Source organism: Cibotium barometz, chromosome 25, assembly GCF_041138505.1.
Source record: "Cibotium barometz isolate CiBa-2024 chromosome 25, ASM4113850v1, whole genome shotgun sequence".
NCBI classification, from domain to species: Eukaryota; Viridiplantae; Streptophyta; class Polypodiopsida; order Cyatheales; family Cibotiaceae; genus Cibotium; species Cibotium barometz.
In genome coordinates, this window is record NC_141070.1 from 29482233 (window position 1) to 29488103 (window position 5871).

The 5871-nt window shown below is 38.7% G+C and overlaps 1 long non-coding RNA gene across 1 annotated transcript; it reads right to left on the reverse strand.

The window, feature by feature from the left end:
- Window positions 1-4247: 4247 nt before the first annotated feature.
- LOC147624442 (uncharacterized) lies at window positions 4248-5203 on the reverse strand. The gene is made up of 3 exons (XR_015269098.1): window positions 4962-5203; window positions 4598-4858; window positions 4248-4503 (listed from the first exon to the last, which is right to left on the reverse strand). It is a non-coding gene; the product is annotated as an uncharacterized LOC147624442 (long non-coding RNA).
- Window positions 5204-5871: the final 668 nt, after the last annotated feature.

Here is a 5871-nt window from a genome sequence, read left to right on the forward strand (position 1 = left end):
TATGTACTTGCTTTTCTTCTGCTTTGATTAACATACTATGACTTTTCCAAAATAAATCGTAGATGGCAAAAACTTATATATATACTTTACAATACGACATCTTTTATGACCATGTCTTTTATAACATTTACAAATTAAAAGATGATGACAAATTAAAAGATGATGACTTAACTTTAGAAACATGACAAATTTAACTGTAAAACAAGTTTTGACAATAAGCATGAAAGAAGTCTACTCGTAATGTCCATGTAATGCATGAGAAATCAATGAAAAAATACATAGAGATACCATCACGTATACATTTTGTCCAACATATAGAGGTCGGAAAACATATGCATGTCCATGAATGTAAGAGTGCTCAGAGGAAGTGTTAACAGTGCACTTGAGGTGACCTACTGGTCTACCCACGGGCCCAAAGTCTACACACATTCTCACAATCACTAAAAATGAAGGTACCTCTAAAGAGGGTGATGATAAGACATGGGCTACCCTAGGTTACCATGGGCCGTTTGTGATAATAACTCCCATGCTCCTAATTAATTACTCTTACACCCAAGGGCATGCAATATTGAAGCATCCAACTTCATACAAAGAATAGAATAAAACATACTCATCAATATTTATCTTTAGAGTGTGAAGTAAGTGTTGAACACAAAAAAGATAGATCGTAAACTCTAAAAATCTCTTTAAAGTGTGAAGCAACCTTCGAATACATTAAAGGATAAAACCTACTACCTATATTTCTTAAGTGTGAAGCAAGCTTCGAACACAATAAAAGATAAATCCTATTACTAAGACTTTATCTTTCAAGTTTTATCTTTTTCAAGTGTGAAGAAGCTTCGAACACAATAAAAGAAAAAACTAATTTTTGTTTTCTAAAATATATGTACAAGTGTGAAGTAAACTTTGAACATAGATACACATATATCTAAACCTATATCCATGGTTCTTTTACTTATTATATTAGAAATATTTTTATGTGCATGACTTTCGATATCTGAAGGCTGTAAGCTAAAAAAAGAAGCACTTCCTTCCAAGGTAGTGCTTCTAAAATTGCAAATATATCAATCGATAACTTTATCAATTGATAATATGTCGACCGATAAAGTTATCGATTGAAATGTAAGGGCCTACACGTATAACCCAAAATACGTGATGTGTCACCGTATAAAACGCCTGTATAAAGAGGAAAAACATATAAGCAGACATTATTTGTGTATAAAATGAATCTCATTTAACGTATAATTATGTAACTTAGATGAAAATTGAGCAGGACACAAAAATTGAGTAGCTTCTTAAACATAACATTACTCTAAAGTAAATCATTGATTAGTTGTTCTATTAATTCCAATGAAACACTATCGATTGCATTCTCTTTTTTTGGGGATCAATAATAAGTATATGTATTAACTGAAAATTGAGTACACCAGTTAACCAATTACATTCAAAATTATCTCAAATGAGGCCCCTACTTTTCACACTTCACTTCATTTAATAAGTTACACAACAAATTCCATCTCTCATCCTCCAAAAGAAAACTAGAATGCTCCCAAGAGATTTGATAGCCTAGCATGATGCAAGCCTCCATCATAGCCTCAGTGGTACACCCCCTTTGGGTTTGTTTTTTGAATATGTTCCCCTTTTTAGAGTAGTATTTAACTATAGGTCTGGTCCCCACAGGATTCTCTACTAAAGCAATAAAAGTGTAACCCACTTGTTTTTTTTTAAGGTACCATCTTATGGTTTTGGGTCCAAACCTAGGCAGCTTGGTCTTCCAACCCTCAATAAAACTTACCTATTAAATATAAGCCATGGGTTAGGTGACCCTAGTATGCTTGAAGGTTCCCCAAGTAGAGGCATGAATCAAGAGATGCTCATCTGTAGTTTTAGCATTAACTGATCCATCCCCTCCTTTCTCAACTTAAATTCACACTAATTACATACCAACACATACACACATTTATGCATTACATATGTCACATCAATACCAACAAGAGATACATTCTGAAAAGCAACAGCATTCCTAGTGGTCCAAATTTCCCACAAGTAGTAGCAAGCTCTGATAATGTTAAACAATATCTCTATAGCTTCATCATTGAAAGCCCATTTTCCAAGGATCCAATCACCCAATGGCCCTGGATTCCTAATAGTTTCTAGGTGGTTGCAAGATGAGGTTATCTAGTTTCACTTAGTGGGCGCCCTTTTGGCTTCAGCTTGAAAACAAGCATTTTTTCAAAAAGAATAGCCAATCTCTCCTAGTTAGCCAAGGAGTTTCACTTCAAGGTCTTCTAATGAAACATCATATGCAAAGTTGGGCACCTAAAACTATAATATGATTGAATATCCAATAATTGCAAATCCTCTTTTCTTTGGGAACCAAAATTGTATACAGGCCCTGTCAGAGGTTTAGACAGGTACACTGAATGTGAGTAAATTGCCTATAACTTTTACATTATTACTCATATGATGAGTTTGAGGCGGGTGGATTGGCTCTTATACAAGTTAACATCTTCATGCTTGCCATATTATTGGTATGTTCAGCAGTTGAAGGATAATGGTTTTATGAGAAACAACGCCATTGAAAGAGTAGTGGAGAATTCTTATGAGCGAGCACTTCAGATACCAGATGATAATGTCTCATTCCAGGTTGGTGGTGTTGCTATAGTGGAGAGCATGCACACAAAAGCTTCATTTTACACGGTCTACAATTCCGATTGCCAATGGGCATGTTGTACATGTGCATGGGCAGAGCTTGGAAATATTTGTAAGCACCAAATTAAGGTGATGCTGTTGCGGGGTACTTCACATGCTTCACTTATGGAGCAATGCCAACATATGTATGAAGCATGGGGAGATGTTTCTAGGTCTACCGTCGAACTTCACTCACATGTTTCTACTATTGATGTGCTTGAAACAAATGGTGATGATGTTGCCGCATTAGGGGGGGACCATGTATGTAGTGAAGTACTTAAGCAAGAAGGAAATGTGAAGACACTTCAATGCCTGTGGCAAGAGTTGTCTTGTTTTGTAGGACAGGACCGGGCTTTGATTGAGGAGGCTTGGAGAACATTGGGCCATGTGAAGACAATGAAGGCAAGAGTGGATGAGCGAACAAGCACACAAGTACTATTGATGTGCTTGAAACAAATGGTGATGATGTTGCCGCATTAGGGGGGGACCATGTATGTAGTGAAGTACTTAAGCAAGAAGGAAATGTGAGGACACTTCAATGCTTGTGGCAAGAGTTGTCTTGTTTTGTAGGACAGGACCGGGCTTTGATTGAGGAGGCTTGGAGAACATTGGGCCATGTGAAGACGATGAAGGCAAGAATGGATGAGCGAACAAGCACACAAGCTAATTTTCAAGTCTTGGAAGATGGATTCGGCAACTCCTTGAAGCGGGCAAAACCATTCTTTGAGAAGGGCAACAAGAAGAAATCAACATCATCATTGGCTCACCCCTTCAAGACCCCTACAAAGAAAACCAAAGTGTCAATGCAAAAAAGACTTGACGAGAAAGCTTCAAAGTAGCCTTTTGAATTTATGTAATGAACTCTCCAATGCTTCATTGGCTTTTTGATTCATAGTCTTCAACCAATTATTGTGCGTCTTGAGCCGTATTTTGTACGTGTGTTGTCGTGTGTAAGAGAGACAAAGTTGGTGTGTGTGTGAGAGAGCTTCACAATAGTGTGTATGAGAGAGAGAGAGAGAGAGAGAGAGAGAGAGAGAGAGAGAGAGAGCTTCATTTAAAATAACATTCAACATTACACATTCAAATTTTAGCTATGGAAACTTGGTTGTCTTTACAAAAATCAGATATAAAAATTGAAAAACACACTTCAAGAGAGCTTCACAATAGTGTGTAAGAGAGACAAAGCTTGTGTGTGTAAGATAGTGTGTGTGTGTGTGAGAGAGCTTTGCAATAGCATGTATAAGAGAGAGAGAGAGAGAGAGAGAGAGAGAGAGAGAGAGAGAGAGCTTCATTTAAAACAAGAGATAGTGTGTGTGTGTGTGTGTGTGTGTAAGATAGTGTGTGTATGAGAAAGCTTCGCAAGAGAGAGAGCTTCACAATAGTGTGTAAGAGAGACAAAGCTAGTGTAAGATAGTGTGTGTGTGAGAGAGAGCTTTGCAATAGCATGTATAAGCGTGTACAAAATTCAACATTCATTTAGAACAACATTCAACATTCAATATAGTACATGTCTGTAAGAAAGAGCTTCATTTAAAACAACATGAGAGAGAGGCTGAATGTCATGAAACCATTCCAAATGCACCATATTAAAAATGATAGTGTTTTTGCCCACAATGGCTATTACATAGAGTGTATGCAAACTCATACAAAAAAGGGGACATAAAAGAAGCTACATAGGCTTTGACATGACTAAATCCAAAAACAATATCGCTAAGCTATATTGTTCTTGGCCATCAAATGCGAAGAACGTCGAAGGGGAGCATGTTGTTTCACTCCATGAACATGCCTTTCCTGAGGCTCACTCTCTTCAACCTATTACAAACAAAAAATAAAGCGTCAATTCAATTCATCACCATCAACAAATGCTAGCTTAAGGTGTAAAACAAAACCTATCATTACGTATCACCTTTGTGCTCATGTCATGCGTATTGTCAACATCTGCTTTTGCAACATCGGGGGCCTCCTCACCTTCAATTGTATCCTCCACGTTTACATTTTCTTTCTCCTCACCTTCAATTGTATCCTCCACGTCTACATTTTATTCCTCCTCACCTTCACTTGTATCCTCCACATCTACATTTTTGTGCACTACAGGCATGACCTGCTCACCCTCCACGTGCCTTGCTTTCTTAGGGGGTGCATAGGTCAATGGGTTGCTCATAGCAACCTGCAAAATTAGATCATGTCATCCATGACCAATTAGTTTTGATATAACCCAATAATATAAATGTGTTAGCTTAACGATCATGCTACACATGATGATCCCATACCTTCTCTTTTGGAGCAACCTAACTTCCCCTCGTTGGCTCGATGCATGTAGCCAGCCATAAAACTATCTCTTGAGGCCATGGGAGTCTTACTTTTGGTCGTGTACTCCATGAATGCAACACCAGCCTCATGCTTTAAAACTTCTTCTACACGGCTAGGCATTTTAGAGAGCTTCATCTTCTTCGTTACCTTACGTACGTCTGGTATTTCAAGACGTATGTCATGGTGGCAGTCCAAGACTCCTTCATTCTCCCTGCCTTCGCTCTGTGCAGTGGGAACGGCATCAAACTGGACGACGACACCTATGCCAACCCCCTCATTGAGCAGTTCCGCAACACTGCCATGGACTGGATCTGCTTATGCAATGACCTCATCTCTTACCGGGTTGATTTCTTCAGCCTACCCTTCATCGTGTACAACACCTACAGCTCATCTTGCCCCACCTTCCAAGATTCCATCAATCGTGTCCCTCAATTGACGGAGGGCCTGCACGCTTGCTGTGTCTATCTCATTGGTGCCATTCAGAACAGCTGTGCTCATGCCCTCCAACAACAGTGACCTGGCCACCCTCTCCTCTTGCATGTCAGGTTGCCTCGCCTGGTTCCTTGAGATAGCCCACTACCTCGAGTCTTGCACCCACGAAGGCCTTACCATCAAGCCAACGACGTAATTATCTTGAAGCAGTATAGCGCAGCACGTATGTCACATTTTATGTCACCATTATGCGCTATTTTATTCCTTTACTTTACTTTTGGTGTTTTATTATTGAATAAAAAGTGAGGTTATGGTTTCGAGTGAATGTATATTTAAATTTTTTTAATGAATCTACCGCAACTCTTTGAATCCCCTTCTTGGTTGTGCAAGATGAGTTTAGAAAGGTTTTTGAGTTTGATGTGGTGTTTTGCAAAACAT